This window comes from Strongylocentrotus purpuratus, unplaced genomic scaffold (genome assembly GCF_000002235.5).
Source record: "Strongylocentrotus purpuratus isolate Spur 01 unplaced genomic scaffold, Spur_5.0 spur5_scaffold_21, whole genome shotgun sequence".
Classification (NCBI taxonomy): domain Eukaryota; kingdom Metazoa; phylum Echinodermata; class Echinoidea; order Camarodonta; family Strongylocentrotidae; genus Strongylocentrotus; species Strongylocentrotus purpuratus.
In genome coordinates this window covers 8,396,459-8,404,439 of record NW_022145607.1, presented here as the reverse complement: position 1 = coordinate 8,404,439, position 7,981 = coordinate 8,396,459, and positions in this window count along the sequence as shown.

Here is a 7,981-nt window from a genome sequence, read left to right as displayed (position 1 = left end):
ATGACAATTAAGTTTGAGTACGTATGACAATAGCACACTGTGAAATCCAAAGTGTTTGATGATGATTGACGGGGGTTCGTGAAATTGTAAAATAACGATAAAAAACTTTCTTTCGTCCCTTATAGAAAAGTTAGGGGGGGGGGGGTTCTTATAGGGATGCCAACTTTTAGCCAGATGAGACATTGCGAGGGAGGTAAAGAGCACTCAAATAGCGATTCAGTCGGCGAAAAACAGGGGGGCAGTGAGCACCTCTTTTTTTAATCAACATCCCCCCCCCCCCCCCCTCTTGAGCAAAACAAAGACAAAAAAAAAAACAAAAAAAAAAATTTAAAGGGGGGTTAACGCGGACCACCGAACCCCTAGTTTGTACGGGCCTGCCATGTAATAAGATATATGAGAAACAAGGGTTGCAATTATATACACTGTAAGTTGACAAGCCATCTATTAATATGTTTACTATGTTCACAAAGAAGTATGTACCATTTTGTTTATCAATTATTCATATCATATGTTCAAAATATGTTCTTTGGACCCCATGGAAGAACAGGACCATTTTGAAAATAGCCCTGAATTGCTCTATCCACTGAACCGTTCGTCTATACTTTTTACATTTACTTACCTTCTTTTCATTTGAAATGTGCTTTATATGTATGTTTTCAAAACTTGTATGTACATAGGGATTTCGGAAATAAAAACAAACAATGTTTCAAATATGATATTGGTTAAAGGTAAAAGAAAAGCAAAAGTTTGTAACAAAATGTAATGTTATGACCAATACACTTGATACAAAGAAAAAGAATAAACGATCAACATATAACTTTACATCCATGATGTGCAACACTTTGACTTTGAATGTAGAAAGTAAAAAAAGCACGCAATATAAGAAGTAGACATACATATAACTTCCTGGTTCCTTTTTATTAAGTCAAATATTTGTCAAGAAAAAGGGTGTGTGACAGTAAGAAGAAAGACAAATTTGGGAGCAGGCGTGTACGCAGGGGGGGGGGGGAAGGGGTTGTTTTGGGGTTAACCGCTCCTAATACTCCTTACCCCCCCCCCCCCCCCACTGAGCAAAATATCGGGGGCCGCGATTTTCAAATTTCGAGGGCCAAACAAAAAATTGTTGCTCACTAGAGTTACATTATTAGTAGTATTAGTAGTAGTAGCAGTCAGTAGGAGAGTATTAGTAGTAGAAGTAGTAGTAGAAGTAGTAGTAGAAGTAGTAGTAGAAGTAGTAGTAGAAGTAGTAGTAGTAGTAGTAGTAATTAGTACCGCTCTTATGGCAAAGAAATTAACAACTGTATGGTTGGGAAAGAGGTTCTTCAAAGTAAGCTAACTTCAACGTTGATGATGACGTCATTTTAATTTACAAACAGTACATGTTCTGTGCGATACTGAAAATATCTATGCCACGCCTATACATGTACTTTCTGAGAGAAAGTGTCAATGCTGGTTATGTATACAATTTAGGTTTCGTTAGGCTCCTAAGCGGTCGTATATGTGTTTACACAAATGCAGACAATGATCAATAGTCCTTGTAGTACTTCACCGTTTTTAACAAATAAAAGCAATACTATCAGGTACTAGATTGATGTTGCGAGAGAAAAACTTCACTTACATTGTTCCGTATAGCGATGAAAACACATCCAAAATTGCCTTCTTAGTATTGGATTTTGTCATCATTGTTCACTAAACTTGGTTCCAAGATGGCGTTCATTCGATCGCAGGTGTTTTTTGTTTTTGTTGCTGTGTTTGTTGTACTTTTCTGTGTGGATCTTGCATGTAGAGTAGAAGGTGATACAATGCTAAGACTAGCTAACATCGGAGATGATATCACACTAAGCTGTTATCGACCTTATAACTACATGAGTTGGTTTAGAAATGGTACATTGATTGCCAACAATCAAGGTGTTGTAATCAATGATTCTCGTTTTACACAAGGTGTAACCTACAATGGATATCCTGATTCTAACAAAATACACATTTCTAATATCAGCATGAATGATTCAGCTACCTTCCAATGTCGTGACTTTTATGACGTAGAAATTCTTTCGTATGACTTACGTGTCATTAAATGTTCTAATTGCATTATAGCTACTCATTCACATTCAGATAAAATAAAAGTGATTTGTACTCTGGATAATTATTGGGCAAGGCTGACGCTCTCTAAATACATACACTTAAACGGGAGCAAACATTGGAAGGCCGCATTTATTGAAGGTAACACCATTTCTTTTTCGATTACATTGACTGAATTAAACAGGCATCATTCAGAATTCGATCTGCAAATTGAGGTGGAGACGAGGATCACATGCATGCAACCAACTCAGTCCACACCACAATCCTTTCCCACGACTACGCTATCAACGACTTCTTCGAGACAAACAACACAAAATAGACCACAAACATTATCATATACAGCTTCAAAACAATTGCCGGCCGGTAGATCTACATCAATTTCTACAACAAGACATCACACACCAAAGAACAAGAATACCAGCTCGGATAAAAACACGAGGGATGGCAATATAACCCTGATTATCGTCATTCTTAGTTCTGTTATCATTCTGATGCTGATTGTAATCATTGTTCTGCGATGTAAGAAAACGAAAGATCGACAAGAAGATAAACACATTGGCAATGCGTCGATTGAAAAGGAGACTCCTGAAGTTTGTTACGAATCAGTTGAAGATGGATCTCAGAAGGGTCCAGAGTATACTACTTCCATTAAGGAATTGAGGGAAACCAGCTTGGATCAACAAATTGCAGATCATGAAGATAAAAAGGAGGATCCTGAAGTTTGTTACGAATCAGTTGAAGATGGATCTCGGAAGGGTCCAGAGTATGCTACTTCCATTAAGGAATTGAGGGGAACCAATCGTGAGTCAAAATCAACATCAAAAGCTGGTAGATCTTCCAATTCAGATCATGGCTATGGCAACAGTGTCATCATCACTCAACACGAGCAGATCAGGGATACCCTTCAGCAAGAGGACCAGTATGAGAATGTCAAGATGCCAGGATCAGGAGATGATGCTGAAGAGATTCCACTCTATGACATGCCAGATGAACGACCCACGAGGAATACATTGAAGGCCACTCCAGAAGCAGGACAGACATCAACCTTGCCTAAGGATGAGGGAGTCTGTGTAGTTCCGTTGTATCTTGATATTTTTTAGACTAAGAACATATAAATGATTAATTAAATTTTTCTCTTTATGATTAGTTTGTATATATGAAACTTTTCGAATTCCAATCAATTTGTGTTTCAAAGGTATATTGCCTGGTATATTTCCTATAGAACACCTTAAAACTATATGCTGGTGTGGCAAGTTCAGGAATGTTTTAATGGCTCTAGATAATACCATCATTTGGAGTGTACAAACAATATACTACTATTTTCTGAAGTCTTTACCGTGATGTGAATTGTTGCTCCTAATGGAAGCTCAAACTTTACTATCCACTGAAGATAGAAAGGGAATTAAGATAAAACTGGTTTGAACTCTAATTACACTTCTTTTTGTATACAAAAAAGTCTTATCATGAGCCGATGTCTTTGAATGTCGTGCACTTAAGATTCTGTTTTAGAAAATTAATTGTTTTAAAAAAGGTGTGATCAGATGAAATGGTTTTATTCCTAATTTTATGAAAGAGAGAAGGAGGTGAATTGCCTCTGCTTACTTTTAAAGTTATCGTCATTGCTTGAAACGGCTCGGTGTAAAAATGTCAGAGGTAAAAATGTCAAATGTAAAAATGTCATGTCATTTTTTGACATTTTTTGTTTGTACCTCTGACATTTATACCTCTGACATTATTACCTCTGACATTTTTACCTCTGACATTTTTACTTCTGACATTTTTACCTGGCACCATTAAAACTGCTTCGTCTTCGTTCGTACGAAAAAAAAATGATGTTCACTTTTATAATCTAGAAAATAAGTATCTCTACTTTGTCACCGACCGTAATATTAAAATGAAATAATATAATATCGATAACATCTAAGCACAATACGTTAGGACCTTAAATAACGAGTTTCTCTATCATGGCTATGATTGTATAGGTGTTTTTATGTCACGCTGTTCTATATATGGTACATCATTTTACTTTCTTTGTATTTCGCTTCTCAATATTCATATCCAATGACGATTTATTTATCTTTCGAAACAGTATAATCTGTATTTGTAAAATACGCAGAGTTATTAAGTACGCGCTAAGTCGTCATTCACAAGATAAACATAACGATTTCATAATCAGAAACGATATATATATATATATATATATATATATATCTTTACTCTCTTTAAGTACCTGTCACTCAATACTGGTACTGTTTTAGTTGGGCCTATTAACATTTTTACCATACTTTTATATCATGTAATATTTGTAACCATTAAGCTTTTTTAAATACTCAGTCTTTGGGTTATAGAAATGTTTCATGTTGTAAAAAATATTGTAAATATGTGCACTAGGCAAAAATTATTTTTGATGCATTTTTACAAATTAACAACCCACTTCTTGTAATGGCCAAAATTAAACTTATTAAATCTTTGCGCAGCACAAAACTTACGACCATTCGGTACAAGGGTCTGAAAATCAGACTTTTTAATAAAACAACTGCAATCCTTAAAACCGAGTCTTCAATTAACCGTCATTTTCCCACAATGATACATTTGCCAGCCCTTTCGTTTTAAGGGAAGTTCTAAATTAGTATTATCTTTCGAATGACATTGGAATTAACCTTTTCATTCATGTGGCCTGCATATGGGACGTGGTACATATAAGGAAGTACTTACGGAATCACACTTCGTGTTCTGTGCGATACTGAAAGTATCTTTGCAATACCTAGGTTCTGAGAGAATTTTGTTCATAATATAACCTTTAAAATCTTTAAAATACAAACTAGAATGCTGACAAGATACTTTCTTTGTTTACATTTTTGGTTTCGTTAGGCTTCTAAGTGATCGTATGTGTTTGTACATTCGATGGATCCAATTCAATACAAGTGTTATTTCCTTGTCAAGTAGGTCCCCCCCCCCCTCCTCTTTAAAAATGAACATCGGTTAACTTCCACATTTAAATTCCAAATTGATATGCCTAAACCGGGCATTTGTTTAGTCTTTTTTAATTTAGAATGTACATGTACATAGCAAGTAAGATAAGGTAAGGTATTTATTCATCAACATATCGCAGCCAAAGGCTGTATTGCATGCATGATTTACAAATATTTGATTAAAAACATATTTACAATTCGTTATTTAACAATAATTCAAGATAAAAAAACAAACATTAGGAACATGTGGATAAGAAAACAAATTGGTGAATACCAGGCAAATGTAAAACGCAGAAAGTGAAGGAAGTAAAGGAAAATAAAGAGAAAAGGGAAGGAACGTTGAGGGAGAGTGGAGAGAGAGAGAGAGAGAGTGTGTGTGTGTGTGTGTGTGTGTGTAAGAGAGAGAGACAGACAGAAAGTGAGAGATGAAGAGAAAGAGAGGGAACACAAACAAATAGGTGGTATTATACACATTAAAAATGTCATCGAAGAAAAATATTTCATCCAAGTCGTGTTAGATATAGACTATAGCCTATAGTCTATATCTATTCTAAGGTCTAGGCGAAGTAAATAATAGCCGCGCCAGCTCAGGAAACGCAGTCACTTCTTGTATTGGTGGTTGTTACAGACGGCTAGCATCGGCGAAATGAAAATCATAATCCGCTCGACGAGATCTCATCGGCTTTTAACCGTTATTGGAATGAGCCATTTTCGCAGTCTCTGTATTAAACAGGTCCACATCTACCACTGATTATCATCGATAATCAAGCTATGAACTGAATTTTAAAAGCATGAGATATGCTCAAATGAAATAAGCTACGGTAAAATTCTGATTTTGTTTAAATATATCACCGTCGACGACTTAAATTCAAGTTCATTCAATCAATTAATATTCTTTGGTCAGACAAAAGAAAATGGGATGGGATAGGAGGTGATACGTTTTGATAATGCAGAGAGCCCCTGACTGCCACGACGAACACATCACAATCTTTTCAGAGATCTTCACACAAAAGTGATCTTTACTTACTTTTCTTGGTACACTTCGCTGTCGATGTTCGCCTGAAGATTTTCTGCTTCACTGAGATATACTTGACAAAATTCTATTAAAATAGAAACTCACCTAAAAGAAGAAAATGGTTTTATTGTTCGTAATTCGTGTATTAAAGTAAAGTAAAGTAAAGTAATTGAATAACTTAAAAGTTACACAGTTCATACACCCGCCATTTTTCAGATATTTGTGGACATATCGTATAGGGAGTTGTGGGAAGGGAAGAAATGTTTTATGCATGATCTAATTCATAAAACATTTTGGTAATAGCCAGTCACCAAACATAATTCGACGTCATTGCTCATGAATAAACATTGCCCTCCAAAATCGTCGACCAAATTGGACGAAACTCCCATAATGCATCCAATGCAAAACCTATGGCATGTCAAAGGTCACAATTTGAGTTGTCCCTCGGCTCTAGTCTTACTTCGGATATGTAAGATCGAATCTCATTGCACCCGACTCTCACGCCCTTCCCTTTCGGTCATGACTAGAAATCACCACCTGTGCTCTTCCACAAACCAGCCCCACCCCCTATCTCACAAAAGCTGAGCTCGAGTCTCCTGGAGACTACAGGAGGTACATGAATACCAAATTTTCAGAGGTGGTCAATTATTGTTCCCTCGAATTTTTAAAACAAGCAAAATAAAGTAAAGTAAAGAAAAGGTTAAAATTAGTTAAGGGTACAACAATCTAGTGTTCTTCATAACTCTTGCGAAAGTTTCGTTTAGCTTGGTATAAGCAGGCACGTAGCCACGGGGGGGGGGGGGGCGGCACGGGGGGACACGTGCCCCCCCCCCCCAAAAAAAAAAAAAAAATCCAAGATCGGTTGAACTTTTTTAGACCCCCTTTTTGACCTCGATCGATTACATGTATGTGCCCCTCCAAACATCAAACTCTGGCTACGTGCCTGGGTATAAGGGCATACACATGAGGATGTTGGGGGCATTTTTTCTTTAAAAGTGTTGGCATCAACTGAGGTGATTAAACAGGGGAGAATAGAAGGGGCACTTTTCTTGCTTAATTTGGAGAGGATGGGGGCATTAGCAGAGCTAGCTTTACACTACGATGGAGGGGCACTATATTTCATTGATTGTGAAATAAGTGGGCCTCGACATCTGAGCTTGATTTGGCTGCCTATACAGTGGGGACTTACAAAGCGTGATATGCATGGGGGAAGGTAGGAGGAACGCTTTTCTTGATTCAAAAAATAAAAATAAAAGTTCGGGGCTTGGCGGACTGAGAGCTAAGAGTTTTATGGCGTGGTTTTATGTACATGAGGGAACTTATGGGCAATTAAAAAAAAATTAGGTTAAAAAAGAGTGGGTCCCTGACAGATGAAAAGGACCACAAATTTGGGATGAATAGGCATAAAAAAGCACTTTCTTGATTGAATCTGAACTTTTTTTTTGTAAGGCTGAAAACAGCTAAGCTGGCCTCATAAGTTAATTAAAGTCAATTATAATAAGAAACTCAGTTTACATATTTATTCGAATACTTTGTCGGAAAGCCAGATATTAAACAAATATAATTTTGTCAAATAACGCCATTACGAACGTGTAGATGGCGCACAGTTTTTCCTTCATAATCATTTTGCCTTCGGCGTAGACTAGAAGGGATGAGATTGATTTAGATTTAGTATAGTATTAATGACTGCTTTGAGAGAAATAGTTGTTTTATTACGCTCAAGGGAAGGTTAGAATTGTGCTATTCCCCGAGGCTTGCCGAGGGGAATAGCCCAATTGTAACCTTCCCGAGAGCGTATGAAAACAACTATTTCTCGAATATTAAAGCAGTCATTAATACTTTTATATGCCGAAAAAAAATAGACTAAAAAATAAAAAATAAAAAATAATTTACATTTTTGTCGGAGACGGGATTC